Source organism: Lontra canadensis, unplaced genomic scaffold (assembly GCF_010015895.1).
Source record: "Lontra canadensis isolate GAN:19392208 unplaced genomic scaffold, GSC_riverotter_1.0 scaffold57, whole genome shotgun sequence".
In the NCBI taxonomy this organism is placed as follows: Eukaryota; Metazoa; Chordata; class Mammalia; order Carnivora; family Mustelidae; genus Lontra; species Lontra canadensis.
This window is the reverse complement of record NW_022631051.1, coordinates 5,237,519-5,249,221: the sequence shown is the minus strand read 5'-3', so window position 1 is coordinate 5,249,221 and position 11,703 is coordinate 5,237,519. Positions and strand designations below refer to the sequence as shown.

Sequence of the window (11,703 nt, the reverse complement as noted above, 5' to 3'; positions counted from 1 at the left end):
ACAGAGAGAGAGAGAGATCACAAATAGGCAGAGAGGCAGGCAGAGAGAGAGTGGGGGAAGCAGGCTCCCCGCTGGGCAGAGAGCCCGATGATGCGGGGCTCGATCCCAGGACCCTGAGATCGTGACCTAAGCCGAAGGCAGAGGCTTAACCCACTGAGGCACCCAGGCACCCCTAGTGTGACCTTTTTAAACAGATAAGCTCTGCATAGGCTGGGTACGGTCCTGTGAAGGCGATCATTTGGCCAGCAGTTCTGAATCGTAGACTGTTGGAGCTGGAGTCTCTTAGGGGTCAACTAATCGCACTTGGCAGAAAGGCACACTCAGGTCAGAGAACTACGGAGCTGGGCCTGGGGTCCGGCACCCCCCTCCCTCTGTAGCCTAATTGCATGAGAGTTGTTTGCACAGGTACAGTGGAAGGGAAGTTACAAAGAGATGTTGCAATTTCTGGTCTAGTTAGAAAGATGAGATGCGCGATTAGGCCCCAGCTGGGGATGTCCCAGGGCTGTGGGAGACGTGTGTGAGATTGTGGGGTGTCCCCCCCGGGGCTTCAGACCTGCCCACCCCTCGCTGTGTCCCTGGGAAAATTATCTGAACTCTGTGACTTTCGTTTGTGCAATTGTAAATTAGGATTAAGAACACCTTCTTTGGAGGGTTGCTGTTGAGATTGGAGGAGATACCGCAGAGACAGTCTGGGCGTACTGCCCAGCTAGAGTAAACGCACAGTTTCATTAGTTATTCTCATCAGTCAAGCTCATCCCCATCGCCCCTTCCTGCCCAGCTCTTTACTCACTCATTTCCTAGACCTTACGCTTCCCCTTCAGGCTCTCGGTAAATAGACAGTACATCTCTCTCTGCCTGGCAGCTGTTCGGGTTCCAAGGGCAGATGGCCAGCATCCTCATGCCATTAACATCTGACAGTCTTTGTGAACAGAAGTGGCTTGACTGGCGTGACCCTCAGCACCAGACTCCTAGTTTCCGTCGGCAGTCCCCGGCCTCATAGGGGCGGTCCGGCCTCACTCCCCAGGGACGGAGGCAGGCTCCAAAAGGCAGGGAGCCAACACGGGTCCCTGGAGCCTTATCCTCTCAGCTGCCTGCCAGTCTTCCTGGAGGTCCCGGGTTTAAGCCTACTTATCGTTATCTTTCAGGATAACTTCATTCAACAAACATGCCCAGTGCTGTGCTCAGTGCCAAGCACACGTGAGTAAGAGAGTTCTTGTCTTTGAGTTGCCCAGGGACTAGTGAGCTGGATGACCAGATAGCAGCACAGGGCAGACAATCAGGTGTGGGAATTTAGTGGTGTTATCCCAGAGGGCAAGGTGGCACCTGTCCCATTTACAGGGCTGACTCCTGTTCTAGCACCATTCCTAGAAGGTCTTAGGTCCTTTCGTCCTCACCACGTGGCTACAGCGTGGGTGTGTTATCCTCACTTTAATGGAGAGGTTAACCACCTGGCCAGGGTCACCCGGGCTGGCTGTGTGTAGGTGGAGTCAAAATTTACCCATTATATCAGATGTACAAAACCAATGCTACTCTCTCATCTGTGACTGAGCTCTTCCAGTACTGGATGAGACTCCCGCTGATTGTAACACACACTTAAGAATGTCCCTCCACCTCTCCCAGCCCTCTCAGTTTAAAACAGTAATTTGAAGTTCAACTCCTTATCTGGGCTCTTTTCTTCATCCTTCTCTAAGGATGGGCTTAAGAAAGGGCCTTACTACTGGGATGGGGGTGCGGGTAGCTGAAGCATGCTTTAGAAAAGGTGACTTCCAGCTTAGTCTTGAAGATCAAGGGTTCGGCTAATCAGTTATGAGTGGTGCATAGCGTTAGGGATGAGAGAGGCAGCCGGGGGAATGGAACGTGGGAACACACAGCAGTCTGTGGAACTGCATATATTCATTTATTCACTCATTCAGTAAGTGGTTTCTGAGCAGGCACTACTCTCCTCTCCCCATCCGTGGCGCTGCTGGGCTGGGCACCCCGGAGATGGTGGTGCAGTGTTTGCTGGGAAGAGCACAGGAGACTGGAGGTGGTAAGGGAGATGGTTACCTCTGAGGAGATAATCAGAATTTACCAAATAAATGGACATAGGCAGTGTCATTTCTGATGGAATTTGTCTGGGTCAGTGTCTCAGTTATGTTTTGCTGGCTAACAATGCTCCCCACCACCTCCACTCCAACTCAGTGGCTTGAAACAATTGTTTTATTATCTTTCTCGATCCTGCCTACTTAGTTGGGTGGTCCTTCTGCTCCTAATCATGTCAGCTGGGTCCGTAGTCAACCAGGGCCATGACTGAGCTGGTTAGTCCATCGGCAACTCAAGCGAATTCCTGCTGCCACAATTGCAGTCAGATCTTTAAACTGCATATTCTCAAATGCAAATCAGTCCATTATGACACGCGGTGACTGTGGGCAGGGACCCTCCTCAGGACCTTGGAGAGAGGCTAGACCTGCCTTGCAATGCTTTATAGTGTTGATTGTTTAATATTTAAAATTCTTTGGGCTAAGAAAAGTGTTTCATGTTCAGTTACTGCTCTGTCATTAGAGTCTATCACATACTTGGGTTTTGTGGTCTGTAAGGATGTAGAGTCATCTGTGGGAATGTATTGGAGCATTTAGGAGCATACACAGAAAATAAGACAGGCTTCATATTATTAAAGACCTTTTAATATAAATATAATGTTTCTTCGAGGATTTGTGATAAGAACTGTCCTACACATTTCCCATGGTAAGAATAAAATGAGACAAGGTATGTGAAAATACTTTGCACGCCATAATTATCACTAATAATCACTCAATAAATAAGTGACCACGCATTGTATAGATTTTGTTTTTACTTGTGTGCTTTCTACATCATGCTTTGGTCTCTGAATGACATTTTCTTGGCACTTGGGGAGATCCATTGTCCAAATTGAGGTTGTACCAATTTCTGTAAAAAATTGACGATATTTCTAAATACATATAATAAACAGCCTTTGAATTGCTCAAAGACTCAGGATTGATGCTGACCATTTTCTTGCTAAAACTGCTTCACATTTTTCATCTATAAGATCGGACTGAAAATCTAGGCTTCAAAGAGTAGAAGGAAGGCATTAAGTGAACAATGCACAAAAACACTTGGCAAATATATAACACTGAACAATTGCACCACTGTACTACTTACTATGATTACCCCTCAAAATATCCCGGGGTGTAGTATTACCAGTCCTATTGCCTATACTCTAGATCTTTTCAACTTCTCAATGTCAGGAAATTTATTCTTAACACTGAGATTTATTAAAACAGAGCTTTATTTCCCCATCTTACAACACTACAGGACATATTATTTCAGCTATGGCTAACATAAAAATGTTGTTCAATTATACATATCTTAGCCTAAGTGAACATACATCATTATGTTATACACACACAATTTGTAAAAGAGTTGTCAGCTACAAACGCATTAGCCTGTACATTGAAGTTAGCCATGGGAAAATGCTGTTGTCACAGAAAATTGGACTCTGAAAATAGATAAATGTTCAGATGCTTCCTTTTGAAATAGGAAGCATTCATCTTGTGACAACATTGGCTTACAGTAGCTTTATTTCCATTATGGAAGTGCCAGGCAGGCAATTATTGTCCTTGAAGAATGTAAGGACTAGTTACTTCATCAGCACAGAAACAGTCTTCCTGTTACATGCCAGATATAGTCTGAAGTCCTAAATGCCAACTCAGCTTCTTGATTTAATAAAATATGTATATTCTTCTGATACATAGCAAAAGCAATAATACAAAATTCAGAAGGTTCTAGAGGGAATAACATGAAACATCCCCCTGCTTCCCAACCCCATAGCCATCCCAGGCCCTTCCTTGGAGACAAATAATATTGATTTCCTTTCTTGTGTGTACTCCATAGGTATTTTATGCATATACAAGCATGTATCTCTATCTTTCTTTTCTCCCCTGAATTGTCTCCCCACCCCCACCCGCATTTCATTTGTACCTCAGAATGAGACTCTATTTGTAGATAAGGCCTTTAAAGAGGTGATTAGGCTAAAACAAGGTCCTATGGGTGGTCCCTAATTCTCAATGAAGGTTGTCCTTATAGGAAGAGGAAATAGGACCCAGACACACACAGGGAAGACCATGTGAAGACCGAGGGAGAGCTACAAGCCAAGGAGACAGGTTCAGAAAAAAAACAGTCCTGCCAATACTTAGATCTCAAATTTCTAGCCTCCAGAACTGTGAAAAAAGTTTCTGTTTTAACCACCCAGGTGTGGTGGTTCCTTACAGAGGTTGCAAACCAACACTCCCCCTCCTTTTACAAACCTGTTAGCACACAATGCCCACTTTGCTGCGCCTTCCTTTTCGCTTACTTTATGGTAAAGAAGTACGTTAAAGCTTCCTGTTTCATTTTACAGTATAAGTATATGGATTCTTTTTATTGGACAGATTTAGCATAATTTATCTGGCCACTTTCCCACTGATGAACACTTAGATTATTTCTAATATTTTGCTATTAAAAACAGTACTGTAGATAGGGGCACCTGGGTGGCTCAGCTGGTTAAGTAACTGCTTTCGGCTCAGGTCATGATCCCAGAGTCCTGGGATCGAGCCCCACATCGGGCTCCCCGCTCATCGGGGAGCCTGCTTCTCCCTCTCCCTCTGCCTGCTGCTCTGCCTACTTGTGATCTCTATCTCTGTGTCAAATAAAAAACACTATATAGATAGATAGATAGATAGATAGATAGATAGAAAGGTAATTTTGTACATAAATATTTTCATACATGGACAAGTGTATCCATATAATCGATTTCTAGAAGTGGTACTGAGACAAAAAAACTGAAAGGACTCCATGAAAGACTGCTTTTCTGCTGACTTTATTCTGGCTAGGACCTACAGTTCCTCCCTTACACACACCTTACAGAACAGATAATGAATGGCCTCCTTGTAAAGGTCAAGGAGTTCATGATTTGTTTGGAGTGTTTCAGCCCTGGAGATAACATCTGAGGAGTGACTGGGTGGGGTCATCATGACTATTTTCCAAGACCACTGACTCAGCAAGACCCCTGGCTCCAGGGCACGAGTGACTTCTGGAGGTCACCCGAATACTGGTCTTTGTTCCTGGATGCCCGAAAGGACATGCACACTGGTCACCAAGCAACCCCACATGTTTGTGGCTCCTACAGGTAAAAATGCAGGTTTGTGAGCTTGTCTATGAGCAGTGCATGAATTTCATAGCCTGTTTCTGTAGCCTGAGTTAACAGCAGGAGCTTCCAGAGTTCCCAATAAAGGTGTCCAAATGCCTGCCCTATCCCATTTTTCCATCTTATTTAATTTTTGTATCCATCAGGGTTTAAAGGCATGGGATGTGTTCTTCAATAGAAAACTATGACAGTCTTATTTATGTATTTATTTATATCAGAAGAGGGTCAGATCCATCATCTGTGGAACACTGTGTGCTGGAGATAGAGGGGGAGACAGGCTTCAAAAAGCCTGTGACTGATGAGGGGACACATGGCAGCGAAGCATTTAGCCTACAGTTTTCATGGGAAAAACTGAGTTAGAACTCAGAACCCAGGTTGTAAAGTGAACCCATGAGAACCCATAAACAAACATTTCATATTTCATTTCTCATTCTGTCCAGAAAGGATTGGAGCTGGTTTAAGGTTTTATTGACATAAGGGGAAAAAAAAAACCTAGTAAAATAGTATATTCACAAATATAAAAATCAATAAAATGTTATTATGCATAAAATTAGCAATAACGGATATTATACATTTGAACACAGATTTCACCCTGCAGTCTGAAAGTAAAATGTTCCTATGAAACATTTCCAAAGCCAAAATGGTATAGAGCAAAGAAGCAATTACCATTAATTTACACAGAGAAAAATTTGAATGTTTCTAGACCTCTCTTGGGCTTTTCTGATTCCTTAGGATACATCTTGCTAAGGAGTGCGGCAGATAAATGTAGGTAAAGCACGTGCTCATGGACCGTTCAGAGCTATGATGCGGGATGCTGAGATGCTAAGTGTAGCTCCTGGGGAAGGAGCTGGGCGGGGCCGGTCTTGCTGCTTGGCATTTGCGCTGCCTCTGTACTGGTTGGGCTCGTTGCAAAACAAATGCTGAATGCTATTTTTGCTTTTTGTCTTTTTGGGTAAGAGCAAAAAAATCTCTTTGGTTTTCTTTTAGTTAGCAAAACAGGTACTAATGTAGATCTTTTGTAAAAGCCAAGTGGCATAATGTGAAATTTTTAAAAAGATTTTATTTATTTATTTGATAGAGTGAGCGAGAGAGAGAAAGCGCACACAAGCAGGGGGAGCAGGGAAGGGAGAAGCAGGCACCCCACTGAGCAAGGAGCCCAGTGCAGGACTCGATCCCAGAACCCTGGTATCACGACCTGAGCTAAAGGCAGATGCTTAATGGACTGAGCCACCCAGGCACCCATAATGTGATTTTTGCAAAGCAGAGGACACCTGTTTATCTCTTTCCCCTTGGCAGAATGATTCATAAAATATGAAACCATTTTATTAGCTCAGGCACAACAAAGACAGATACCAAACGCGTCCAAGTTTTTGACTTATAAATTCAAAAGGTCTGATGTAGAACACATGGAAAGAAGAAAAGTTGGATGGAGTGGATGTTCTCGTAGGGTAGCTGGGGGTCTCACTTTTGGAACCAAGACCGGTCTTCTTGCACCTGGAAACAACTGCCTCATCCACCGATGGGTCCCTCCCTGGAGACTGCCCTCTGCCACAGAAGACTGTCTCCCCTGAGCTTACGCCTCATTCCCATCCCCAGGAGGTGGCTCCTGGTCAATGACAGGCTGATGTGGGGCATACACAAGCCCGCCTTCTTGTTTTGGTTTGGGCTCTGAAGGACTGTACCAGCTCTCTATGGGACGGGCTCAAGCTGCAGTTTCCAATGCACTGGGGGTCAGCTTCTCTTCCAGCCCCTACTCCTGTCTTCCTCACTTCTGGAAATTAGCTAGGACAGGGAGAAAGAGCCTGCCCCAAGGAACTGCCCAGGGCTCGCTGCAGGACCGGGAGATCCAGTATCAGAAGGTATGATATGCACAGTTGTTGACCAGCTGTGGTTCATGGAAATTTACCTTGGAAGGTGTGGTAGGCAGAGTTCTGAGATTGCTGCTCTCCATTCCTAGCCCCTGGTGGACACATGTCTTCAAACACCAGTCTCAGAACTGCTGTGTGGACGTTTTGCAGATAAAATTAAGTTTCTGGATCAGTTGGCATCAAGATAGGGAGAGTCTCTGAAGGCAAAAATGGTATCTAATCACATGAGCCCTTTAAAAGCAGAGAGTTTTTTCCATCTGGTTACAGAAGAGGAAGTCAGAAATTCAAAGCCTATGAAGGATTGGTGTGCTCGTGCTGGCTTGAAGATGGAGAAACATCTCTGGAAAGGACAGGGATGATGTCGAGAAGCTGAGATCCCCTCTCAGCTAAGAGCCCGCACAGAAGCCAGGATCTTGGTCCCATAACCACAAGGACTTGAATTCTGCTAATGACAAGAATGAGCTTGGAAGTGAATTTTCCCTAGAGCCTCAAGACAAGAACTTTGCCAATACCTTGATTTTGGCCTTACTTTGAGTGGGGGAACCAGCCATGCCATGCATAACTTCTAACATGTAGAACTGTGAGCTAACAAGTGAGCGTTGCCTTAAATCACTAAGTTTGTGGCACTTTGTTATTTATGCAGCAGTAGAAAGCTAATACAGGGGGACAATACAATGGGAGGGTCTCAGGATAAGCTCCTCCCCATTACACCAAACTGCACTTAAGTGGGTCCAATTTGATAGCATCATCTCCTGGGAAAAAGGGGGGAGGTCCTCTGAATGTGACTAGACCTGCACCCAAGAAAAAGGGGACCAGGAGGTCTTAATGGACTTTGGAAAAACAAAACAAAGAAAACAAAACCTCACTGGGTCTGATTAAATTTATCTGAGACTAGATCGAGTTTGCAAAAAGAGACAGAGTAAGGACTCAAGTTAAAAATTAGTGTGAGATCTAAAACCAGAAAACTAAAAGAAAACATCAGCGGTAGTCTCTTGGACATTAGCCTTAGCAACATGTATTTATGGATCTCTCTTCTCAAGCAAACGGAACAAAAGTAAAATTAAACTAGTGGAACTACACCAAAATAAAAAGATTTAGCACAGCAAAGGAAATCATTAACAAAACACAAAGGCAACCTACAGAATGGGTTGATCATTTGCAAATGATATATCTGATAAGGGGTTAATAACCAAAATATATATAGAATTTATGCAATTTAAGACCAAAAGAACAAACAATCTGATTTAAAAATGGGCAGAGGACCTGAATAGACCTTTTCCCAAGAAGACATCCAGATGGCCAACAAACACATGAAAAGATGTTCAGCATCACTCATCATCAGGGAAATGCAAATCAAAACCAGGATATCACCTTACCCCTCTCAGAAAGGCTAGTATCAAAAAGGCAGTAGATAAGAAGTGTTGGTGAGGATGTGGAGAAAGGGAATACTTGTGCCTTACTGGTAGGAATATAAGTTGGGGCAGCCATTGTGGAAAACAGCATGGAGGTTACTCAAGAAATTAGAAATACGATATGATCTAATAATGTCACTACTGGCTATCTATCCAAAGAGAAGGAGAATACTAACTTGAAAGCTATATTCACCCCTATGGTTATTGCAGCATTGTTTACAACAACCAAGATATGGTAACCACGCAAGTGTCCACTGATAAAGGAATAAAGAAGGTGTGGTATATACATAATTGAACATTATTCACCCATAAAAAAGCATAAATTCTTGCCATTTGCAACAACATGAATGTTGTTGACGGGCAACATTCAAATCAGCCTAGCGGGCATTAGGCTGAGTGAACTAAGTCAGAGAGAGAAAGACAAATACCATACGAATTTATTTACATGTAAAACAAAACAACAACAACAACAACAAAAACAGAACAAATGAAGAAACAAACAAAAAACCAAACAGACTCTTCATACAGAGAACAAATTGGTGGTTGCTCTGGTGAGGGAGTGGGCAGTGGGTCAAACAGACTAAGGGGAAGTAAGAGGCACAAACTTCCAGTTACGAAATAAATAAGTCATGGAGATGAAAAGTACAGCCTAGTGAATATAGCCAATAAAATTGTAATTAATTGTAGGGTGACAGGTGGCGACTGCATTTAGAGTGAGCACTAAGAAACGTGCAGAATTATCAGATCACTGTGTCGCACACCTCAAACTAATATAACATTGTCAACTATACTATATTTCAATAATAAATAAAATAATAATAATTAGTAAAATGAAGTTCCATTTTTACCCTTCTGAGTCTATGATAGGTGAAACTCATACTCACTGTGATTTGTGTTTGGTTATTAAAAGTGGTTAAGACTTTGCTTACCCTATAGTTTCCACAGGACAATGATACATTTATCTTACACTGTTGCAGCCTATTCATATGCTAAGAAACATTTCTCCCTGTGCTAGGATCTTCAAAGTCTTTTAGAGAAACACCTACCAACTGCAACATAGGGACTTTATATGGATCCTGATTCAAATAAACTTTAAAGAAAAACTTATGAGATAATGGGGAAATTTGAACGCTGGTTGAATAGTGTATAATGTTAAGAAAAACTATCGTTCATTTTCAAAGGTGTGATAATAACTACATACATGCAAGAATATAACCACTCATAATGAAAGATTTATGGATGGAATAATATAATGTCTGGGATTTGCTTCCAAATAATCAGGTGTGTGGCTGGGGGACTAAGTTCAGAGCAGAGACGATTTTGGTCACGAGTTGACGACTGTTGAATTTGGGATGACAGGAACATGGATGTTCATTATATTTGTTCATTATGACAAAATACATATTTTTTTTTATTCTGTGTATTTGAAACTTTTCATTAAAGAGAGTATGAAGCCCACTTCGGTCCCATTCTGGTTTTGATGACCGACGTCGCAGACAGTCCGTGCCCTCCTGGGTGCAGGGGTCCTAACGGGGGGGGGGGGGGGGGGCCCGGGGGGGGGGGGGGGGGTGTCCCTTCGCTGAGCAGGAGCTATTCCAGATACAGCCTTTCTCTTGCTCCCTTTATTCCTCTCAAGGCTTCTTGGCAGAATTCCTACTTCTCTTCTTTTGTATCATCTCTCTTTTCCATTTCTGAACTCCATTTCATGCTTTCCCTAATTATTCCCAACAAAGAGAAACTTGAAATTCACATATGCTTCTGCTGAACGTCTTGTTGCTGAAAGGGCATACGGAAATAGCCCAAAGAGCACAATCTCTGGCAAGGAAAGCATGTGGGGAAAGATTTCTGCCTTAGTTTTCTTTAACACAAGGTTATTTAGCACCAGTCTCAGAAGACACATAGGGAACCACATTCCATTTTCTTGTTAATTACATTTGAGCTGAGATACAGAAATAAGAAAGCATTTTCCTTTTTTTTTTTAACAAGAAGTTTATTCAAACAATAAGATGCATGACTTGAAGGGAAGTGATCCCGGAGGCTACCGTTTCTTTTAGAATAATTTATCTCTACTGAAAGTCAGTTTGCCCTACATATAACAGCTACATACAAAAAAGTTGTAAAATTATCCTTGGTTTTACAATGGTAAGTAAAAAAACATTAAAATTCTCCAATTAAACAATGTAGAAGAATTTTTATGTTGTTCTTTTTTGTGTGTATTAAAGACTGAAAGCAAAATAACTTACTGGAATACAAAGATAAGAGCTGAGTGAGTGTGCCACGAATGGAGAAAGGGGCTATTTCCACAGAAGCAGTATTTTTCTCCATTCTGTCTCCATCTGATGTTGATCAAAACTATCATTGGCCATTTATTAAACAACAACAACAAAAGCCAGTATGCTTCTGCACATGCTCCAAATACTTTACATACAACAAAAAAATCAGGAGGGGGGAAATGAAGATAGAGAAAACTATATTACACAATATGATCCTAGTGAGGATATGGTAGAACCAAATTGCAGTTTGCTAACTGAGAATTCTTTCTTCTTAGTCTTGGGGAACAGAGTTCTGGAATGAAGTAGCAGATTCCCTTTTTAGTAGACACCTCCCACCTCCTGCTGGAACACATCAATTGTTATCTTCCTCATCCACTTCCAACCGTGCAGGTCTGTCTGTTTCATGGATTGGTTGCCCATCAAATCAGAATCTGATCTGCCTCATTGACAAACCTTGCCATGCACAATAGGTTTTCATCAGTTTACTAAGTGGCCTATGCCTCTTAATCCTAAACAGCACTACAGAACCATCCTGCCCCCTACCTTCAAGTTATTATGATTGTAGTTCTCAGTCCTGACTTATTCCTTGGGCTCTTTATTGGCCATGGTGAGTCCTGAGGTCTCCTTGGCTGCAGCTTCACAAAGAAAGGATCAGGTTAGCACTGAACAAGCACAAAGCAGCCCCCCAAGAGGAGAAGATGGAGGGTGGCAGTGCTCAAAAAACATTTTCTGAAATAAAAGATAAGTCCCTTGAAAGTCTTTAGAACTTACTAGAATTTATTTAAAACCTACCAGACCAGGGCAGGAGAAGATCTTTACCATGGGGTTTATTTCTAGTTGAATTAATTGCCAAAGAGCTAACACTTAGCCAGAGAAGTCTGAAACTCCCATGTAACTGAAATACTTATGTAAGATAAAACTCTTAGCAGGGAAGGGCTTCCCAATATAGTCAAAGAGCAAGAACTGCT

The 11,703-nt window shown here is 42.6% G+C and overlaps 1 pseudogene; it reads right to left on the bottom strand.

Annotated features, from left to right (window-relative positions):
• Nucleotides 1-11,053: 11,053 nt before the first annotated feature.
• On the bottom strand, nucleotides 11,054-11,341 carry LOC116878329 (annotated as a pseudogene).
• Nucleotides 11,342-11,703: the final 362 nt, after the last annotated feature.